Source organism: Eurosta solidaginis, chromosome X (genome assembly GCF_040869045.1).
Source record: "Eurosta solidaginis isolate ZX-2024a chromosome X, ASM4086904v1, whole genome shotgun sequence".
Taxonomy (NCBI): Eukaryota; Metazoa; Arthropoda; class Insecta; order Diptera; family Tephritidae; genus Eurosta; species Eurosta solidaginis.
Window position 1 is genome coordinate 124,331,292 of NC_090324.1, and position 23,884 is coordinate 124,355,175.

Consider the following 23,884-nt stretch of genomic DNA (forward strand, 5'->3'; position numbering starts at 1 on the left):
GGCCACGCACAAAGTTGACTTACGGTTGCTATTAATGGCCTATTAATACTCATGAAACTCGTGGTACAGGGCGCCTCCAGTTTTTTCGGCTGTTTTTAAGAGCTACAATTTCCGATGTGCGAACAGTAGCAATCCCGACCACCAGTCGCTACCAGGCCTTCTGACCCTCACACCATATGCCAGCACAGAAGCTATAGGACTGCGATTTGGAACTCATACCTTCGTCGACGTCATTTTCCTAGAACCTCTAGGCGTAGCTCCGAAGACTTTCCAACGAATGCTTTTGCCGAGCTACACCAGAGAAACAAATTGAAACGTTAGGGAGTTCGGCCAAGGATGCCGTCATTGCGTAATGGGTGAAAATCGTATAATCCTTGGCGCATCTATATAATTAAAATTTTACAAGGACCCTGGATAAAATTTTTAAAATGTAGACCAGAGTTTGTAGTTTGTGTTCACATCATTGATTTCAATAGTCTTCTCTAAATCAAAACGATATTTTAGAATGAAAGTCGACCGATTTTAAGTTGAAAGATGTTTACTGCTGTTTTCCGGCCTAATGATATAAGATGACCGCGTAGCTTCAGTTTTCAGACTAGTTCGACTGTCCACTTCGTTAGGGTAGTAGCACACACCGTCATTTTTTCCACTGTCTTGGGAAAGCTTTTGCTTCACCACTTTGAGTGTTCTTGCGAAGGACAAAGCATCACGTGGTAAATACATATATGTGGTAAATACAATGAACGGCCTAAACAGTCTTAAATGAGTAGAAAATATAGTACCGCGCCGGACGCCGCTGCCGCCTCGCCTATATTTTTGACATTCGACGGCGGCGTGCGAAAAACGGCCCTAATCGGCGGTGGCGTTTATCGGCGGCGTATATCTCTACTAAACGTACCCAAAAAAATAATTTTCGAGCCTGCGAAAAAAAAATGGCGAAAGGGTAAAGTTTCCGACCAAAGCACTCCCCAAAACCAAAAAGTATTTTTTTTTTTTTTCAAAAAAACTGTTGTAAAAACGTTGTCGATAACAGTTTTTTTACAAAAAAAAAATATTTTTGGGTTTTTGAGGAGTGTGTTGGTCAAAAAATTTACCCTTTCACCATTTTTTTTTCGCAAGCTCGAAAATTATTTTTTTGGGTATGCGTAGTAGAACTTTTTTTCATGAGCCCAAATCCTATCGAAACATCGATGGTGCGATATCGGTTAATAAATCGACCCAGTCTAATGTATATCGCTGTATAGGAATTTGCATTATTCCGAATTTTTCTGCTGCAACAGCAAACGAATTCAACTTCAACTTTAACTAACTACAAAGCCGACGCCAAAAACCAGCAACACCTTATGCGGGGTGCAGACCCGTTATGAAATTTATAAAATTTGTTGAAATTTAACATGATTGCTATCTATGAAAGGTGATTAAAGGTGTGGTTTCTTTATTGTCTGTACGCAAAAAGCTTGGATAGCATTTTGAGATTCCCGGGCCCCTCCAAGGCTGGGCCCGGGGTAAATGACCCCCGCAGTATTTATATCAAAGTATGTGAGTCGGTAAAGTGAACAGCTGATCAATTCACTTACCCAAGTATGTGAGTTGGTAATTCATATAATTGACTGGTTAATATCCACGGGTAAGCGAGTTGTTCAGGTAAGAATTTCGTAGGACATCGTTGTGTTAAAGTTCAGCGATGAATTCAGCAGTAGACGCTCACTTTGGCTATTACCAACGCATTTCCTATCTATTACCTTTTGTTACCGGGAAGCAATATGATTTACTCCGAGAGTGATGCTCATTTTTCCACTCTCTGCAATAATAATGTGAACAGCACGAAAAGTGAGAGAGTCGCGCGCATAGCGCATACATGGAAATTAAAATTCAACAGACTTTCAAGCAATGCAATGCAATGCACTGCGTAGTCTAATCAAGTAAACGCAAATCCCATTGAACAGATATTGTTTTCGAGAGCAATGTTGCTGTGCCCTGCTATGCTATGTTAGTATAATTGTTAGTTGAATAATTATTGGCACCACTTCACACGAATTAATATTCTCTTTCGTCTTTATTCGACATTATAGCTCCGACACATACGCATATATATAGATGAGTTTAACACATGCTTATGCATTATGAGTAGATTACACTCATTTTTATGGAGAACGGTAGAACGAGTGACACTGGCGCCATCTGATATTGAAAAGTAGCCAACTCCCCAATTTTGTTCCAAGCAAATCATAAGAAGAAGAATTTGACAAATACTTTGGCTAAGGTGTTGGCACATTTTGCAAAGGAAATTATTTTTCCCACTGGGTGATAAATTTTCTAACTTTTTTCACAATTAAAAACTGCAATATAACAATCGAATACGACACAAATTATGTTAGCAAGTATTTTTGTTGTATAGGGAGATTGTTTGCAACAGTGCTTCGCGAAATTTTGTATGTGAGTGGGCAAGGCGTAATAAAGTTCAATTGCCAAGTATGAAGTTCTTTCATATTTACAAACGTAACATCTTGGTTGCTTGTGGCGATGTTATTGGAATGCATAAGCTTGTGTTAAACGCATCTATATGAAAAATGTCATTGTACCGCGGCCTTTAGTTGTCGCTGAACAAGCACAGTAGCAACATCGGATGGGCATATATTTACGAATTTAACAAACATGCGTGCATACTTCCTACCTGATTTGAATTAGTGGAGTATTGACGCTCTTCTAGTGTGGTCAATTTTATTTTATATTATTATATTTATGCGAAGTTAAACGATCTCCATTGCGATATATTTACTTCAAAAAATAAAATTGAAAGTTTTATTAAAAAGATCAACATTTGGAAAAGTAGGGTCGAAAAAAATTCGTTCGAAATATTTTCCAGTGTTGACGATTTTATAATCGAGAAAATTCAATGTAAAAATTATTGTAGATGACTTAAAAACGCTAGAAATACAGCTCCGTACATATCGAGTGACTCAAACTTAAAACTACAATTTCAACAAAAGCCCTTGACTGAATTCTGGATCGGAACTAGAACTAAATTTCCCACAATCGCTGATATGGCGTTAAATGTACTTCTGCCATTCAACGCCACATATTTATATGAAGTTACTTTCTCAGCATATTAAATCCCAATATCGTTCAGCGCTAAAAAAAAGTTGAAGAGGTCTTACGTACAGCAGTTTCAAACATTCCACCAACATTTGATTTGTTATGCAATAAAAAATAGGCACATCTATCTCACTAAATTTTTTACTTATATTTTAATTTAATACTTACCACGTAATTACTTGAATATATTCGCGCGAATTAAGACGGTCAGAATCCACTTTTATTTTTGAAACTATAATAAATACAATTTTATATTTTTTTGGGCAATATTCAATTTTAGATTTTTGTATGTTTCAAAGCGAATTCTAAATCTATATATTTTCATATGTATATGTATATATATATGTATTTTGTTACCTAATAAATAAATTATCAAAAAATATTGATTTATTTTTCTTTTATATTTGTATGGGTTCGCCAAGAAACTCGCAATCATAAATGGGGTCGTGAATGACAAACGTTTAAGAAGCCCTGCCATAGATACTTGGTAAAGTACCGCGGAAACGTAACGAGGTAAAGTTTCGATACTTTACTCAGTACATGTTAAACAACATCGAGTACAAAATACTCAAGTATTTTTTGGAAAAGTATCAATACTAGTCACTCAGTACTCGTATGGGTAGCACCGTAAACATTTACTTACGCAAGATGCACACGAGGCTACGCGTCATAGACGCGTACAAGATATTTTATGTAGCTACAATTCCTCTACGCTTCAAGATCTGCATACGTAGCTACTTACAAGCGTCGCTACAAAAATTTATTTATGCTGTATAACTGCCATTATACAAAAGTTGATTTTGTATAAATTTAAAAACAAAAGTTTTCATCACCGCGCATAAGAGAAAAAAAGAATTTTCAATTCAAAACGGTTTTCAATTACAATTTTTGTTTGTATCGGTCAACATAAACATGTCCAGCGACGAAGAATTGGTATTGCTAAATTTCCTTCGTCGCAGAAAGGAAAAGAAAGCAAAGAGAAAATATTGGGCACATCCATATATTCAGAAAAATGTTGATTGTAGACTCTTTGTATGTGCAAAGGAGTTGTCTCATGATGATATAAAGTTCCGAACATTTTATCGCAAGTCAAAAGCTACATTCAAGGATTTGGTTATGCTCGTTGGTGCTTCCATACAGAAAGAAAACACCAATATGCGTGAAAGTGTCCCTCCTGAAGAACGGCTTATGGTAACATTAAGGTATGTGTATAACATTGTTTCATTCAATGTATGGGATTCAATTGTGTAGGGCCTCATTTTCGGAAAAGGTTCAGTAACGTTGTTGTTGTAGTAATGTTTCGCCCCACATAATAGCTGCGACCGATCACAAATTTCCATCAATATCTTCTAACGGGAGTCCAAGGAAACTTGCTTTTTCGACAGGCGTGGACCATAATTAAAGGGGTGTTAGAGGCGTTGGTTCCACATTACAATTAAAGAGATGGTTGGTGTCATGTTGGGACACATTGCAAGCGGGGCATACATTTTGTATGTCGGGGTTGATTCTGGATATGTAAGAGTTTAACCTGTTACAGTATCCAGATCGAAGTTGAGCTAGAGTGACGCGCGTTTCCCTAGGCAGAGTGCGTTTCTCCTCTTGTTGTGTTAACAGTGGTCGTTCCTCTTCTACTAGTTTTGGGTATTGTTCTTTAAGTACTGAGAATCCTAGTATTAGATGTTGCTACAACAACAGCTACCCTGTTCTGATGACAAATTCGATTTGTTATAGGAATATTTTCTGAGTCGGAGCCTTTCATTAGATATGAGTATCTTTGAACTGAGGCCACTACTGAGTTGGTGGCGAACATGTTGTTGTGTATGTGCGTGGTCTAAATTCTTTATAACTTTTTGTTTAGGTATCTGGCTACAGGATGCACGTTCAATGCGCTTGCTTTATATTTTCAAAGAGGAGAACGTACAATCGGAGTAATTGTTGAAGAAACAACAAAAGCTATATGGAATTCATTAAAAGATTGTTATATGACGTTGCCATGTTCGCATTTGCGAATTCAAAAATATCCAAATTCGGGTTCAGCTAATTTCAATTACAAAAACTACCATTCAGTAATATTACTAGCCTGTTGCGATGCCGACGGGATATTTACATCAATAGAATGCGGATTTGCAGGACGAAATAGCGACGGGGGAGTTTTTAGAATTTCGACGTTTGGACGTTGGTTAGAAAGTTACAACAATTTACCATCCCCAAAGGAACTACCGCATGACGACAGTGGAAATAAGTTTCCATATTATTTCGTAGCAGATAACGCTTCTCCTTTAAGGAAAAATGTTATGCGGCCTTATCCGGAAAGAAACATTTTCAACAAGATGCGCATATTTAATTATAGACTAAGTCGCGGTAGGAAGAACATAGAGTGCAGTTTGGGGATGATGGTAAAAAAATTTGGAGTTTTCTCAACACCTATACGATGCCAAAAGTACGAAACAATCATTTCAAATATACAAAGTGCTTGTATCCTACATAATTTTATAAGGAAAAAAGATGGCATATCATACACGACATTTCTTCCCGATATCGAAAACCAGCAACCAGTTCAACGGAACCCAAGTACTCTGCCGGAGTTCGATAATGTAAACATAATGGAAAATTCTGCCCCACAAAACTTACGACACTATTTAAGCAATTATTTTTTATTACCAAATGTTTCTTTGCCCTGGCAGTGGAATTATTGTTTATAAAAACTGTTAGACTGCTTTACTTTCCATTTAAACATTTATTGCAATAAATTTAATTCAAATAGTTGAGAAAAAGTGAATAATAATTCATATCAAATACTTAAATGAATTGTAGAACGAAAACTATGCAAACCGATTTCAAAAACATGTTCTAAATTTTGGGAAACATTTTAAGCATGTGATTTTTTAGTCCATCTTATTTATATATATATTTATATAATTATTTTTCTAAAGCAAAACTAGGCGAAAACCGCAAAAAGGCCCTGTGCCAATACTTACTTCCCTGGGTGTACATGTATTCAAACTAGCATACACTTGTAACACTGGTACTTTTTTCGTTCACTATTGTATCGTCTAATTCATGACTACTTCTATGTAGTAAGATACTTATGAGATCAGCCCACTGAAAACATACCCATTCTAACATCTGTTTATAACTAAATAATAGTATAATTATATAATAAATAATATACAAAAACGCAAGTTTACTCGTTTGTGTAAAAGGCTCTTTCATCTTCACAGTCAATTGTTTCAAATAGTACTGGAGTATAGAGTATCATCGGGCGAAGGAGCTGGGGTGCAGACTTCTATATTTTCGCCATAAGACGTTGCTGGATCAAACAGTTCCCGCCTGACAGATTGTGCCCTTTGTTCATTTAAAAGCTCCTCTAGCAGCATCATAAATAGAATTTTAAATGTGCGCAAATTCTCGAGAGAAAGACTTCTTACGTCGGGAAGTAAGCTCATTAGAAAAATTTTTTTTGGATCTTCCGAAGTTGTATTTCCCTTTTTTGTTTTAAGGTAATTTAGCACCGTCACATCGACTTCATCTCGGGCTGTTTTCTTTCTTTTCTTGGCACTAAATGTTGGTTCAAAATTGCTTTCTTTGGCTGGATGTGATTCTAGGTTGTTGCAGATCAAAGACCCTGTCTTCGTGGGGGCACAATCGCTGTAGTTGTCGTCAGCAATTGATCCATTTTCAATTTCATCCAAATATTGTTCTTCCATTTCTGATATTATAATGTTGCTGGTATTTTCAGAATGATGCACTGGTTTTACATATGGAAGAACGAATTGCATAATGTCGTGCAAATAGTAAGGCCTCTTCGCTTTAGTAGAAGATCCACTAGGAGATGGCTTGAGACTTCTTGCAAAGCCATTTCGCAAGTTCTTCCACTTTTCTTTGCAATCAGGCACTGTAAGGAAGAGTGTAATAAATTTAGATCTATTTAGACATATTCTTTGTTTTTATTTATAAAAAGAAATTCAAAATCTACACACCTGACCAATTCATTTCCACACCAATTGCTGCCCAGGCTCTTTCTATAACATCTTTCTTCGAATATTCTGCTAAATTATTTTTGTATAGGCAAGGATAATTCTCAACCAATTGAACGAATTTAGTCGCGTCGACCATTTTATATTTTTTTATATGAAATAAATTCAATATATATTTATAGCCACAGAAGCACAGTACACAAGTTTGCAAACGAAAAATTGTAAACAAACATCTTCTTCTTGCTCTTTTCTAGGCGTATTTACGCCTAGCGACCAACATTGCTGTACGCCTAGCTACACGAAAATTTCATGCTTTGTAGCTTTCATGCAGCTGACGCCTCGTATGCAGCTCTCCATTCAAATACATGTGTTCGGCATCAAAGCGTACAAATTTCGCTTGTAGCGTCTAATACGCGTAGCCTCGTGTGCACCTTGCCTTACTTACTTAATTGACGCTTAACCGTCTAAACGGTTATGGCCGTTTAAAAGAAGGAAATAAAAAACTTACGCACATATTAGTATCCCTTTGTATATTTGCAGGGTTATGGTTGTTGGTATTGTCACAGACAGTTGATATTTAGCAGCGACGGCGAGCACACGTATTTGTCCATCATCGCGTAATACCATTCGGCACAAATATTCATACATACATTTTTAAATAATTCAACTTTGTCAATACATATATTCTCTTTAATAAATTCTAAATACATAATTTACATGTCAAAATAAATCGATGTTTACAGTTCAGAAGAAGGACAGCGCAAAGTAAATAGAGCATCAAAATTTCGACCCTCGTTCGAAGCATTGGTTTGTGCGTATATGTATGTAATACACACGGTATACATACGGGCACATATGTACAGCGAACGCTAACAGAGTACCATAGCAACGGCAGTGAGACGAGTGCAAGTGTTCAACTGCAGCAACGAACGGAGTTACATACATACACAAATATATACGTACAGTGCAAGCGACCGCTACAGCATTTGACTTTGAAAAAAAAAGTAAATAAGAAACGGGAACGACATTCTTGCGGAAGATTTTTTGCAAGAAAAATTTAGCGCGTTAAGACACGAAAAATAAAGTAAAGACTTTTAAGAAATTTAAAAAGGTTGAAGTTTGATATTCAAAGAGGACAAACGTGTGCAAAGATGGTGCTGGTGAAATTAAACACGTTAAAAATTGATCAACTCAACAAATTGCTACAAAGCAATAATGTTATTATGACCGGCAACAAAACAACGAAAACAAATAAATTATTGGAGATTTATGGAACGGACCAAGTAGACTCCGAAGAGCTGGAGGAATCGACGGATGAAGATTCAACGCAACAGCAAATGGATGAGCTACGTCAAATGCTCATGGAGTTAACGAAAACGGTAGGTGAACTTGCCACTACACGTAATACAGTCGGGCAAGTCGCCACGGTGAATGCACAGGAACAACGGACAACGACATCAGCGCTGGAGCAAGAAGTAACTGCAACGACACGTCAGTCAATGGCAGCACTACAACGACCAGCCAGTGTACACGAAATAAGAGGAATTCTATCAAAGTTTGATCCACTTAAAGGCAGCATTATTTCCGAGGTATTTGTAGATAAAGTGGTGCAGCTGCAGGGTATCTATGGATGGTCTGAAAAAGAGATCCTAGTGACAGCGCAGTTGAATCTAAAAGGTGTAGCGAAAACCTGGTTAGATTCACAACAGGTGTTTCAATCCTGGTAGGCATTCGTACAAATTTTTATGAAAGATTTTCCGAAAACGATAATGTCAGCGCAAGTGCATCGTGAAATGGCACAACGTAAACGGCAACCACGAGAAACATTGGAGGAGTTTGACTATGCAATGCTGAGCATGGGTAGACGAGGCAGGATCGACAAGGAATCGATAAATTCGTACATTATATCTGGGCTTAACGATGCTAGCTTGTTGCGCACGTTACTCGCGATGAAGTTTCCAACATGCAACGACCTTTTACGTCCGCTAGAAGCGATGGCCATTATGCCAACACAAAATTCTACAAGATCGAGTGCGTCATTCGATAAAGGTAATAGCGAACAAGGCAAGAAAACTACGACGGACAAGAAGCCGATTAAATGCTACAATTGTAACGAGTTTGGACACATTTCATTGAAGTGTACGGAACCACAGCGGAAGACGAGATGTAGCAAATGCAACAAGGTTGGTCACGAGGCAAAGGATTGCAAAGCAGTAAAACCAAACGTAGCAGAAGTGCAAAGTGAAGTCAGTGGTGTACCAAACACTGTCATCAAAGCGGTCGAATGGAATGGCAGACGTTACGAAGCGTTTATCGACACTGGTAGTGATGTGTCACTAATTGCGGCGTCCAAGGTTCCAACAGAAGCACAGCGTACATTATCAATGAAACGGCTTACAGGTTTTGGAGGTGCAGTCATAAGCAGCACAGAGGCTATCAACGCAGAGATTATCATCGATGGAATTACGATCTTGACCACCTGTCAGATCTTTCCAGATAAGTTCATGATATTTGATATTCTTTGGGTAGTGATGTACTTTGCCATAACGATTACAGGTTATCTCTCGATGCTGGTGTGATGCGAGTTTCGAAGAAGGCTGGAAATTCGTTCAACGTAAATAACAAATTACCAGAGGAAGTGGTCGTCAAAGTGGGTGACTTGCTTAGCGAATACGAATGTTGATTTGCTGAAGATTTGGCAAAGTTAGGCAGATGTTAAACATGGGAGATGGACATTGTTATCTCAACAGATCAACCTGTGGTGGGTAAGGGCTACCAAGTACCCGTATCACAGCGTTCTACGTTAACGAAAATAGTGAACAATTTGCTGCAACACGGCATCATACGTCATAGTTCAACGCCACACGCGGCACCAGTAATTCTTGTGCAAAAGTCTAATGGCGAAGACAGAATGCGCCTCGATTACAGGGCGCTCAATGCGGTTACCCTGAAGAAACATTTTCCCATGCCGGTGGTGGAAGAGCAGCTATCAAAGCTAGCAGGTAACACATTTTTTACGTCGCTCGACATGACATCCGGGTATTATCAAATACCACTAAAAGAAGAAAGCAAGCCGTACACAGCTTTCCTTACCCCTGATGGGTTATTTGAGCACAACGTCATGCCATTTGGATTACGCAATGCTCCAATGGTGTTTAAGGAGATGATCATACGACTAATTCGTAACTTGAAGTCTCGCAACCATATCATTAGCTACGTGGATGAGGTAGTCATCGCTACAAAATCCGTCGAAGGAAGTATCGAAGTAATTACGGAATTTTTGCAAGCGGTCAAGGAAGCAGGGCTTACGTTGAGGCCGTCAAAATGTTCATTTTTAGAAACAACAATAAAGTTTTTGAGTCACTTTGTTGATGCGAAGGGTATCCGTCCAAGCGAAGAAAAGGTAAAGTATATCACTTAGTTCCCTCAACCACGCACACCGACGGAAGTTCGACAGTTTTTGGGACTCACGGGATTTTTCCGCAAATTTGTTAACGGCTATGGGGTAATTGCGAAACCACTAGCCACGCTTTTACGAAAGGGCATCAAATATGTGTGGACTATGGATCACGAAAAGGCATTTTGTAAACTAAAAGAAGCACTTACAACGCAACCAGTATTGGTCATGTTTGATATAACGAAACAACACGAAGTGCATACGGATGCCAGCGCATTTGGTTTGTCTGGTGTTATGTTACAGCTGGAAGGTAACGAGTTGAAACCAGTGCAGTACTACAGCCGTCAGTGTAGTTCCGTTGAGACGCAATATTCGAGCCATGAGTTAGAGGTGCTCGCTTTTGTCGAGTCTCTTGATAGGTTTCGTATGTTCCTACTGGGTACGCACTTTGTGGTTCGAACGGACTGTAACGCGGTAGCTACGACAAAGAATATTACATCACTACGTCCACACATAGCCAGGTGGTGGCTACGATTGCAAGAGTTCGATTTCGATTGTGTTCATCGTGCAGGAGCCAAGATGCAACATGTGGATTCTCTGAGCAGGGTACCTATTGAACCTCAATCGAAACCCGATACGGTAGCTGAACGAGTTCTACAAGTAAACCAGGTGATGAAATCCGACGATTGGGTATATATCATGCAAACTCAAGATCCGAAATTACGTCAAATATGTGAAGTCCTTAAAGGTATTGGAAACGTGGACGAGGCAATAGCCAAACAAATAAAAGAAGACTACGAAATACGCAATGATAGACTTTTCCGGAAGGTAGGTCAGGAATACAAGTTAGTGGTGCCACGAGCGGTTAGATGGCGCACTACAAAAGCCAGCCACGACGATGTTGGACATTTCGCTCTCAATAAAACGCTCGCACGAATATCAAAACATTTTTGGTTCGAACGAATGAGACGATACGTGAAGTCGTACATAGCTTCATGTGAGGAATGCTGTTTCAATAAAGTCAAGGGTGGACGAAAGGAGGGTCAACTCCACATTACGAATGTTTTGCCAATTCCCTTTAGGCACGTTTATGTCGATCATGTGGGCCCGTTCCCAAAAAGTCGATCTGGACTTGTGTACGTGCTAGTAGTGGTCTTCGGATTCAGCAAGTATGTCGTACTCAAACCAACACGGAATACGAAGACCGAAACAGTCATCAAAGCATTAGAAGAGATGATTGGCATATTTGTAAACGTATCAAGCTAACGTCCGACCGAGGAACCGCGTTTACATCTGCAAAATTCCAAGCGTTTTTGGATAAGCGAGGCATACAGCATATCAAGACGGCGGTAAGGACACCAAGGGCCAACGGTCAAGCCGAGCGGGTCAACAAAACGCTATTGCAAGCACTCAAATGTACAGTCGAGGATAACAAAAATTGGGACGCACATCTCTCAACGATACAATGGAGCTTGAACTCACAAAAAAACGAGGTAACCGGCTATACTCCTAACGAATTAGTATTTTATTTCAATCCTAGAGATGTTACGTGCAACCGACTAATACAAGCGATACATGACGAGGTCGATATGTCGGATACAGATATGAAGCGCGATATGGCAGTCGATAGAATCATGACCGAACGGAATAAGTGGAAGGAGAGATACGACAAAAAGCACACAACTCCAACGAAATATGAGGTAGGCGACCTGGTAGTAGTTGATAACGTTCCATCAGCAACAGGCGAATCGCATAAGCTAGATTCGGCATACAAAGGTCCATACATTATAACGAAGGTGCTGAATTACGATCAGTACATAGTCGAAGATTTGCCAGATGTCACAATTACACAGCGACGTTACTCCAACGTTAAGTCAGCAGACCATCTGAAACCATGGTGTATATCGAGTCCGGAACTGGACATGGATAACGATAGCGACGAGTCGTCCTGCGAGGACGAAGTGTCAGGAAAGGCCGAGCTGTCACAAACAGTTGATAGTTAGTTGATATTTAGCAGCGACGGCGAGCACACGCATTTGTCCATCATCGCGTAATACCATTCGGCACAAATATTCATACATACATTTTTAAATAATTCAACTTTGTCAATACATATATTCTCTTTAATAAATTCTAAATACATAATTTACATGTCAAAATAAATCGAGGTTTACAGTATGATATTTAGATCTGAGTAAAAGTCGTTAATGACCACGCACACTTTATTTATTAATTTATTGCCTTCACGACCAAGTTTTTAATTTTTGAAAATGTATATTTTACAAGTTACTTAATATTAAATTATTACATGAGTAAATTAGAAAAAAACAAGTAAGGAAGGCTAAGTTCGGGTGTAACCGAACATTACATACTCAGTTGAGAGCTATGGAGATAAAATAAGGGAAAATCATCTCGTAGAAAAATGAACCTAGGGTAACCCTGGAATGTGTTTGTATGACATGTGTATCAAATGGAAGGTATTAAAGAGTATTTTAAGAGGGAATGGGCCATAGTTCTATAGATGGACGCCATTTAGGGATATCGCCATAACGGTGGACCAGGACTGACTCTATAATTTTTTTTGGGTATCAAATAAAAGTGTTAATGAGTATTTTAAAAGGAAGTGGGTCTAAGTTCTATAGGTGGACGCCTTTTCGAGATATCGCCATAAAGGTGGACCAGGTGACTCTAGAATTGTTTGTACGATATGGGTATCAAATGAAAAGTGTTAATGAGTATTTTAAAAGTGAGTGCGCCTTAGTTCTATGGGTGGACGCCTTTTCGAGATATCGCCATAAACGTGGACCGGGGGTGACTCTAGAATGCGTTTGTACAATATGGGTATCAAACGAAAGGTGTTAATGAGTATTTTAAAAGGGAGTGGGCCTTAGTTCTATGGGTGGACGCCTTTTCGAGATATTGCCATAAAGGTGGACCATGGGTGACTCTAGAATTTGTTTGTACGATATGGGTATCAAATGAAAGGTGTTAATGAGTATTTTAAAAGGGAGTGGGTCTTAGTTCTAGAGATGGACGCCTTTTCGAGATATCGCCATAAAGGTGGACCAGGGGTGACTATAGAATTTGTTTGTACGATATGGGTATCAAACGAAAGGTGTTAATGTGTATTTTAAAAGTGGGTGGGCCTTAGTTCTATAGGTGGACGCCTTTTCGAGATATCGCCATAAAGGTGGACCAGGAGTGACTCTAGAATTTGTTTGTACGATATGGGTATCAAATGAAAAGTGTTAATGAGTATTTTAAAAAGGAGTGGGCCTTAGTTCTATAGGTGGACGCCTTTACGGAATATCGTTATAAAGATGGACAGGGTTGATTTTAGAATGCTTTTGTACAATATGGATATCAAACGAAAGGTGTTAATAAGTATTTTAAAAGGGAATGGGCCTTAGATCTATGGGTGGACGCCTTTTCGGGATATCGCCATAAACGTGGACCAGGGGTGACTCTAGAATGCGTTTGTACAATATGGGTATCAAATAAAAGGTGTTAATGAGTATTTTAAAAAGGCGTGGGCCTTAGTTCTATAGATGGACGCCTTTTCGAGATATCGCCATAAAGGTGGACCAGGGGTGACTCTAGAATTTGTTTGTACGATATGGGTATCAAACGAAAGGTGTTAATGTGTATTTTAAATGTGGGTGGGCCTTAGTTCTATAGGTGGATGCCTTTTCGAGATATCGCCATAAAGGTGGACCAGGAGTGACTCTAGAATTTGTTTGTACGATATGGGTATCAAATGAAAAGTGTTAATGAGTATTTCAAAAAGGAGTGGGCCTTAGTTCTATAGGTGGACGCCTTTACGGAATATCGTTATAAAGATGGACAGGGTTGATTTTAGAATGCTTTTGTACAATATGGGTATCAAACGAAAGGTGTTAATAAGTATTTTAAAAGGGAATGGGCCTTAGATCTATGGGTGGACGCCTTTTCGAGATTTTGCCATAAAGGTGGACCAGGGGTGACTCTAGAATGCTTTTGTACAATATGGGTATCAAATAAAAGGTGTTAATAAGTATTTTAAAAGGGAATGGGCCTTAGTTCTATTCGTGGACGCCTTTTCGGGATATCAACATAAACGTGGACCAGGGGCGACTCTAGAATGCGTTTCTAAAGTTATATTTTGCGTCAATAGACCAATCCAATTACCATGTTTCATCCCTTTTTTCGTATTTTGTATATTATTATTGCATTTTTTTCATTTTTAGTAATTTTCGATATCGAAAAAGTGGGCGTGGTCATAGTCGGATTTCGGCCATTTTTTACACCAATATAAAGTGAGGTCAGATAAGTACGTGAACTGAGTTTACTAAAGATATATCCATTTTTGCTCAAGTTATCGTGTTAACGGCCGATCGCAAGGACAGACGGCCCACTGTGTATAAAAACTGGGCGTGGCTTCGCCCTTTTTCACGATTTCGCCCTTTTTCACAGAAAATAGTTATCGTCCTAGAATCTAAGCCTCTAACAAATTTCACAAGGATTGGTAATGTTTTGTTCGACATATGGCATTAAAAGTATCCTAGACAAATTAAATGAAAAAGGGCGGAGCCGAGCCCATTTTGAAAATTTATTTTATTTTTGAATTTTTTTGCACCATATCATTACTGGAATTGAATATTGACATAATTTACTTATATACTGTAAAGATATTAACTTTTCTTTTAAATTTGACTTAAAAAAAAATTTTTTTAAAAAGTGGACGTGGTCGTTCTCCGATTTTGCTAATTTTTATTAGACATACATCTAGTAATAAGAGTAATGTTCCTGCTAAATTTCATCATGATATCTTCAACGACTGCCAAATTACAGCTTGCAAAACTTCTAAATTACCTTCTTTTGAAAGTGGGCGGTGCCACGCCCATTGTCCAAAGTTTTACTAGTTTTCAATTCTACGTCATAAATTCAACTCACCTACCAAGTTTCATCCCTTTATCCGTATTTGGTAATGAATTATCGCACTTTTTCGATATCGAAAAAGTGGGCGTGGTTATAGTCCGATACCGTTCATTTTAAATAGCGATCTGAGACGAGTGCCCAGGAACCTACATACCAAATTTCATCAAGATACCTCAAAATTTACTCAAGTTATCGTGTTAACAGTCGGACGGACGGACATGGCTCAATCGAATTTTTTTTCGATATTGATGATTTTGATATATGGAAGTCTATATTTATCTCGATTCCTTTATACCTGTACAACCAACCGTTATCAAATCAAAGTTAATATACTCTGTGAGCTCTGCTCAACTGAGTATAAAAAACTCATGGACCGTACGGCCGACTATTTCAAAACCCTTGACGGCTTATCATTAGCGATCCACACATTGAAGGCTTGACGTTTAGCGCATCAAGCTGTCAATGCAATTTTCACTTTTCTATTTATAACGCGTTTTCTACTCTTTATTGTTTTTACCACCGATATTTGAGTGCGCCAGTCAGGTGCTACTATCTCATTAGGCGATGATTTTTGTTGCAGCCCATATGATTTTTCTTTAAGCTCTTGCTTTTTGTCAGAATTCCGGGGTGCTTTTTCCGTAGACTGAAAGTTTAACAACTATATCTAATCAGCATTGCACCATCTGTTGCAATACTCTGATGTTGTAGGATTTTTTGTTTATTGTCAATTACTTTTATTGACATTCCCATGTGCTCTTGGTTTATTAACAATTTTTTTTGTTTTTATCGGCCTATTGATAAATGATACAATGCTCGATTCAAGCTCAAGGCCAGAAAAATAATGTTTATGATAATTATTGTTGAGTTAGAGGTGATATTCATGCTAGTTAGTATTTGAATAATTTATTCCACTAGAATTACTTCACTCGAGGAAATGCGTTAGTGCTTTCTGCAGCCAATTTGTAATGCATACTTCAGTTGGCAATGCTAGATATCGCTCAAATCAATCAACGGGCACATAAACACAGCCATTAAAAAGGCCATGCCTGCCATGTCAATAGTCCCAGACGGAATACCTATGCCGATGCCCAAACACCTTGACCATGAGGGCATCAGCAGCCTAGCACATGTTTTCTACTTGTCGTTAAAAGCCTTTCCCATTCCAGAATAAGGGAGAGTGGCAAGAATAAAGCCACTACCAATGACCGGCAACCCATACAATATCTACCGATATTATCCTTTAGTCAGTGCCGAAAACGTTTAAAGCCGTTATGATTCCGTCATTTAAACGAAATTCTTAAGTTATCCAGCCATTATCATGACATCCGGAAAGCGCATATCACTACCACCATTCTGAGTACCATTAACACCCATCATGTTGTTGTTGTTGTTGTAGCAATGCTCGCCCCACCTAATAGCCGCGACCGATCACAAATTGTCATCAATATCCTCTAACGGGAGTCCAAGGAAACTTGCCGTTTCAACAGGGGTGGACCATAAGGAAAGGGGTGTTAGACGCGTTGGTTCCACATTACAATTAAAGAGATGGTTGGTGTCATGTGGGGACACATTGCAAGCAGGGCATACATTTTGTATGTCGGGGTTGATTCTGGATAGATAAGAGTTTAACCTGTTACAATATCCAGAACGAAGTTGAGCAAGAGTGACACGCGTTTCCCTGGGGAGTATGCGTTCCTCTTCTGCGAGTTCTGGATATTTTTCTTCAAGTACTGGATTCACCGGGCAATTCCCGACATAAAGGTCCGACGCCTGTCTATGGAGTTCACCAAGGACCTGCTTGTGTTTTTCCGCTTCATACCGCTGGGTTCTCAGGTGCCGTATTTCCTCAAAATGCTTACGGAGATGACTACTTAGGCCCCTAGGCGGTGCTGGTTCGTCAATCAGATGTCTGTTGGGATGCCCAGGTTTCTGGGTATTCAACAGAAACTGTTTGGTCAGCATCCCATTTCTCTCCCTGATGGGGAGTATTCTCGCCTCGTTATGCAGATGGTGTTCTGGGGACATAAGAAGACAGCCCGTGGCGATTCTGAGAGCAGTATTTTGGCAGGCCTGTAGTTTCTTCCAGTGGGTGGTTTTTAGGCTTGGCGACCATATGGGTGACGCGTAGCACGTAATCGGCTGGCTAATTGCTTTGTATGTGGTCAAGAGCGTTTCCCCAGGTACTGCCAGCAAGGGATTTGAGGATTTTATTACGGCTCTGAATTCTTGGAACAATTGCGGTTGCGTGCGCACCAAAATGTAGATCCTGATCAAACGTCACACCCAAGATTTTGGGGTGTAGGACAGTCGGTAGCGTAGTGCCATCGACGTGGATGTTCAATATGGTCGACATTTGGGGCGTCCATGTTGTAAATAAGGTCGCGGAAGATTTAGTCGGTGACAATGCCAGGTTTCGCGAGGCGAAAAAACTGGAGAGATCAGGGAGATAGCCGTTTATTTTATTGCATAGCTCATCGATCTTTGGGCCTGGGCCTGTGGCCATTATTGTGCAGTCATCGGCGTAGGAAACGATTGTGACTCCTTCCGGTGGTGAAGGTAGCTTAGATATGTAGAAATTAAACAAAAGCGGGGATAGGACACCACCCTGTGGCACCCCTTGTTAAATTCTCCTTTGTTTTGATGTTTCGTTTCTGAATTGCACCGATGCCTGCCGACCACCCAGATAATTTGCGGTCCACCTTTTAAGACATGGGGGAAGGGTGTACCCTTCCAGGTCTTGCAGTAACGAGCCATGGTTGACCGTATCAAAAGCTTTTGATAGGTCTAACGCTACGAGTACTGTTCTATGGTGGGGATATTGATTCAAACCGCAATTTATCTGGGTGATAATGACATTTAGCGCGGAGGTAGTGCTATGGAGTTTTCTGAAGCCATGCTGATGAGGGGCTAGCTGCAAATGTGCTTGGAAATAAGGGAGCAAAATGGCTTCAAGCGTCTTTGCCACTGGCGATAGGAGAGATATCGGACGATATGACTCACCTACGTTAGCTGGTTTCCCAGGCTTTAGTAGCGGGACCACCTTGGCCATTTTCCATTTCTCGGGTATGACAAAGGTGGAAAGAGACAGGTTGAAGACATGCGCTAAGTATTTGAAACCCTCTTTCCCTAGGTTTTTAAGCATCGGCATGGCTATGCCGTCTGGGCCCACTGCTTTGGATGGTTTAGCGCGACCAATGGCGTCCTCAACCTCTCTAGCGGTGATGGTAATTGGTGACGCGCTGAGTTTGTGTTTATGTGCGTGTCTATTGGCTCTCCGTCTATCTTTGTCGACCATAGGATGCATTATATATTGTCGGCAGAAAGCGCTCGCGCATTTTTTCGCATCCGACAGCACCTTATCGCGAAAGGCGATGGAAACTTTGTCTTGTGCTTAGTCGGATTCGATAGGGACTTTATGGTGGACCAAAGTTTACCTACACCGGTAGAGAGGTTACAACCTCTTAGGTGCTCTTCCCAATTCGCCCGCTTGTGTTCGTCCACAAGCAATCTGATGCGTTGGTTTATATCCCTTATTTGGGCGTCGCCTGGATCAAGCTGTCTTATAAGGTCGCGTTCCCTCGCTAAGCTCGCAGCCTCCGCCGGGAAGTGGGGCCGGATTTCGGGAATTCTTCCGGCGGGAATGAAATGTGCCGAGGCGGATTCAATGACCTTACGGAAGGCACGCTCCCCTTGGCGGGCATCAGTCGGGATAGGGAGGGCAGCAAAGCTGCTGTCTGTTGCAGATTTATATTCTTCCCACTTTCCTTTTTTGAAGTTTATGAAAGTGCGTTTTTCGGTGACGATGAAGTCGGCGGTACGCTCGAACGAAATAAGTATGGGCAGGTGGTCGGATGCCAATGTTACCATCGGCTGCCAGTTGACGCAGTTTACGAGTTCTGCGCTCACGATTGAGATATCTGGCGAGCTATGACAGCTTCCTACCATACGTGTGGGGGCGTCTCCGTTTATTGTGCAGAACGTCGTTTCGTCTATTTGATCCGCCAACATCTCACCCCTACTGTCCGCCCGCAAGTTTGAATGCCATAGGTCGTGATGGGCATTGAAATCGCCTAAAATAATGCGAATGTTGCCAGTGAGTAAGGCCTCGATATTAGGGCGGTATCCACTGGGGCAACAGGTGACAGGAGGGATGTAGATGTTGATGATTTCTAGATTTGCATCGCCTGACCGGACAGATAGGCCTTGACGTTCTAAGACATTCAGGCCTGTTCTGAATTCCGACTCGTTTTGAAAAGTAAAACGAGGCTGATTCCGAGTCGATTTATTTTTGGTGTTCTCAATTCCGATTGAAAGAAATCGATTCGAAGTCGATTTCGAATCGTTTTCATTTCGAGTCGATAACCAAGCGAAACAGCTGTTTTCATTTATTTTGGTTTTAGTTAAATTAAAATTGTGTAAAAATTTGAACAAAATGCCAGCACCAATGGTTTTCGGAAATGCAGAGGCAAGAAGACGTGCAATGGTGCATAAAAAACGTAAAAATCGACAGCTTAGATCGCAAGTCAACATATTACGGCAGCTGGATTCCAAGTAAGTTTTTTTAAATAAAGTGGTTGGATCAACGGGTATGTAAACATATGTATCCGTATTTTTAGATTTATAGAGTCCTACCGCGTAGATAAGGACATTTTCCAAATGATCCTTAGTAAAATAGGCAATATGTTGGCAGAACGCCATCGCTTTATTTCACCAACCACACAATTAGCGGCTACACTCCGGTTTTTAGCAACGGGATCATACCAACTGTGTATAGCCAAAGACCAAGATATGAACATTGGCAGAAGCACCTTTTCAAAAATTTTGCACTCTACTATAGAGGAATTAGAAAACTGTATATGTGAAGATAACATTCAGCTGAAGATGTCTACAGCGGAAATGGATCTGTCTAAGGAATACTTTTATAGAACATTTAATTTTCCCGGTGTCATTGGTTACATAGATGGCACACATGTAAAAATAGTAAAGCCTACGATGGACGAATCCCTATTTTTTAATAGAAAGGGTTATTTTAGTATAAATGTTATGGTGGTAAGTTATAGAATACTTACAGATTTGGGTTTCATCAGTAATGCGTAGTATTTTTATTGGCAGGTTTGCAATTATAACATGGAAATACTAGCTGTAGATGCAAGTCACCCGGGGTCGTGTCATGATTCCTTCATATGGAATCAAAGTGAAGTAAGGCAGTTCTATAGAAATAATAGTGCTCCAAATACTTGGATTTTGGCGGATTCTGGTTATGCCTTGGAGCATTGTATATTGACACCATATAGGAGCCCACAGTATGGATCAATGGAACATAAATGTAACAAGAAGCATGCTGCGGCGCGCAATATGGTTGAACGCACAATAGGCGTGTTAAAAAGCCGGTTCCGATGCTTGCAAGGAACTCTGCATTATGAACCACGATTTGTAGGGCAAATTATTAATGTTTGTTGTGCGCTGCACAACATTTGCCGCAAGCGCAACATTCCTGTCTACGAAGATGATGGAAGGGATGAAGAAATTCAGCATAGAAATCCTGACGACGAAAACGAGGGTGAAACTATTCCTCAAGCCGACATAGATGGAGTGGAAGTCAGAAATGAAGTTGCTCGAACTTTCCTTGTGTAATATATATAAACTCCTTGCCGAAAGACTCTCCTTCTCCCTCTACCTCTCCTCCCTATACCTCTACCTCTACATCTTCCTCTACCTCTCCTTCTCCCCTACCTCGCCTTCTACCTATACATCTACCTCTCCTTCTCACTCTACCTCTACCTAAACCTCTACCTCTACCTCTAAATCTACTTCTACTTCTCCTTCTCCCTCTACCTCTACCTCTCCTTCTCCCTCTACCTCTTCCTCGACCTCTACATCTACCTCTACCTCTACATCACCAACTCCATTTCCATTTCTATCTGATCTGTACTAAATCAGTCATTTTTATATTATCATAATATTAAAATAAAATAACGAAACGAGCTTCGGTTATTTTTTAAATTCCTTAGTTTTTCTCTTTGTCCGACTTGCTCCTCTCCCTCTGCTGAGAAGGAAACAAGCTCTGGACAAATGTGAGGTGCTTTTCCAACCCTGCGAAATACAATGACTGGATGTCTCATACTTTCGGTGATTGTTTCTTTTTGCGCCCGAAGAGATGAACGAGCCTGTCTAGTGACCATATCAGCGCCGCTTACTAAGCATAAACCTATATGTTAGGTCCCGCTATTACGATAGCCGGTTCTTCTCACTAACAAGACTCTGTTTTAATCCCTCATATTGTCATCCATACAGCTTTAACGATCCTAAATCTCCTGTTACAGGCTAAAACCCTAAACTACACCTGCTGCGTCTGCCTTTAAATATATGCCCTGTTTATTCATGGAAAGATGAAAGAGTTTCCACTGGACTTTACCTCACCTAATAGACCTAGCCCTAATTACACATCACTCCGTGCGATACAATCTATTTGATCCTGATATCAGGCACAGGTTAGGGGGTTAGAATATACCCGCGGTAGGTATGCCTGTCGTAGGAGGCTACTAACATATCAGATTCAAGGGGCTGTGTAGCGTAACCCTTTCAGGTTGCCAGCGCAATACATAGCTTCTCCAAACCCAATTGTCAACCTCACCTATCCGTGGCGTATCCTGTTTCATTAACAGCCGAGGCTCTGGCCACCCCGAACTCCTTATGGATCTAGGGGTTGGAGGGAAGAATAGCCTAGAAGGTCGCATGTGTTCATAACCAATCGTTCCCGAATTGGTCGGGCTTGGTACCGGAACGTACCGGATCTGCATCCGGCAAAGGACCGTCAACTTGATAACACTCCCCAAGGCCTTCGGGGAGTGTCTTTGTCGCTACAACAACAAAGGAATAACTCCTTAGAATGGCGATACAGACCTCCAAATATAAAATATCACCTGCCTAAGTAGTTGTCATCCTGACAGCTGTGCGCTGCTAAGGGGAAAATGATCGCATAATTATTGGTGATCTCATTGCGCACCATTCCACCATAACCAGGGGTTCGAGGAGCCACCAAAATGGAGAGGACCTACAGATAAAAACCCACCACACGACGCGCATGGAAAAGAATTTGGCGATTGGCATATGCAGTTACAATTCCATATCGTACCACTTGGTGCCCTTAAAGTCCTGATTGAGAGTCCTTTTTAAAAATGAAAAAAAAAGTTTATACAAAGTATGTAGATACGTATATATTTTTAAAAATACATATACTATGTACATGCAGCTAGTAAACAACTTTAATAACTACTTTTTTTTTAAATTTTGTACATATAGAGATTGAGATTCAAATACATACTTTCATTGCACAAATACAAATTATAGAAACCTTTTTAAAGTATCCAACTTCTGCTGCTCTATTTCCTCCATTCTTTCATGGTGCCTCTTTTTCTCCTTTTCTCTCGCCTCTTTCAATTCTAGTTTAGTTTTTTTATGCAAAAGCAGTTTGTCGAATGCATCGGCAATTCGTTTTAACAAAAGATTTTGTTCAGCGCACACTTTTTCAAATGTGTCAACAGGTCGCCGACGTTGACGCGATGTACTTGGTAGCTCAGTTTCAGCAGCAGGTTCGGCCGTACTGGCACAGCTTTCATCAGTTATGCTTTTAACATCGTCATTGGTTGCCTCCTCACTGCTAACTATTTTTTTAACTCGTGAGAGTCCAAAGCGTCTGACGCCACTCGTACCCTCCACCGATTTAAACAAATTGCAAAGCACCACAATTGCTTCTTCAGTGGTGAAATAGGCTGCTGAAAGTATGGTCCACCACCAGTGGCGTTCACTTCGCGACGGTTGTCAGAAAGTTTCTTTTTTATGCTGCCTTTCCAATCAATCCAAGACTGTAAAGAAAAATAAAATATACCAAAAGGAAGACCAAATTTTGTTAGTTTTGATTACCCTTTTCCAGCCAGCCAAATCTTTGCAGGGTGGCCCGACAGCATTGAGGGACTTAGTAAGATCGGCCCATTTTTGCTCTATCTCCACTCTGTCACCTTTCGTGTAGCCTCTAGCAATATCTTCCTCAGCTTGCATAAAAGATAGAATGATTTGCTCTTGTTTTGCGTTACGCTTTTTCCCCCTTAAATATATGTGTGTACATACATACATATGTAAGTATTTGTCATAATTCAATAAAATATATTAAAATGCGTCAATTGAATACTTACATTTTGGTTCCTTTTCGTACGTATACAAATAATTAATAAAATTTAACTTTTGCTTGCATCTTCTATTTTGCCGAAATTAAATATGTTTGTTGACAAAATAAATCAGCTGTTCTAAGTAAAAAGGGGTTGCCATAAGTCACAGATGCTAACAAAAATATTCGCTCTAAAAAAATATTTTCGTAAATTCTGCTATTCTAACAGTGAACAATTGTTTTTATAAATAGTTTATATTATATTTTCATATCTTCCCATGTATTCTGAGGAAAGAAATGAATATTAACTAAAGAAAAATATTCTACGTTGTA

The 23,884-nt window shown here is 40.0% G+C and overlaps 1 long non-coding RNA gene across 1 annotated transcript; it reads right to left on the reverse strand.

Moving 5' to 3' along the window:
• Positions 1 to 23,148: 23,148 nt before the first annotated feature.
• On the reverse strand, positions 23,149 to 23,668 carry LOC137235406 (uncharacterized). Its single transcript, XR_010947879.1, has 3 exons — positions 23,580 to 23,668; positions 23,311 to 23,491; positions 23,149 to 23,252 (listed from the first exon to the last, which is right to left on the reverse strand). It is a non-coding gene; the product is annotated as an uncharacterized lncRNA (long non-coding RNA).
• Between the last annotated feature and the right edge of the window lie 216 nt (positions 23,669 to 23,884).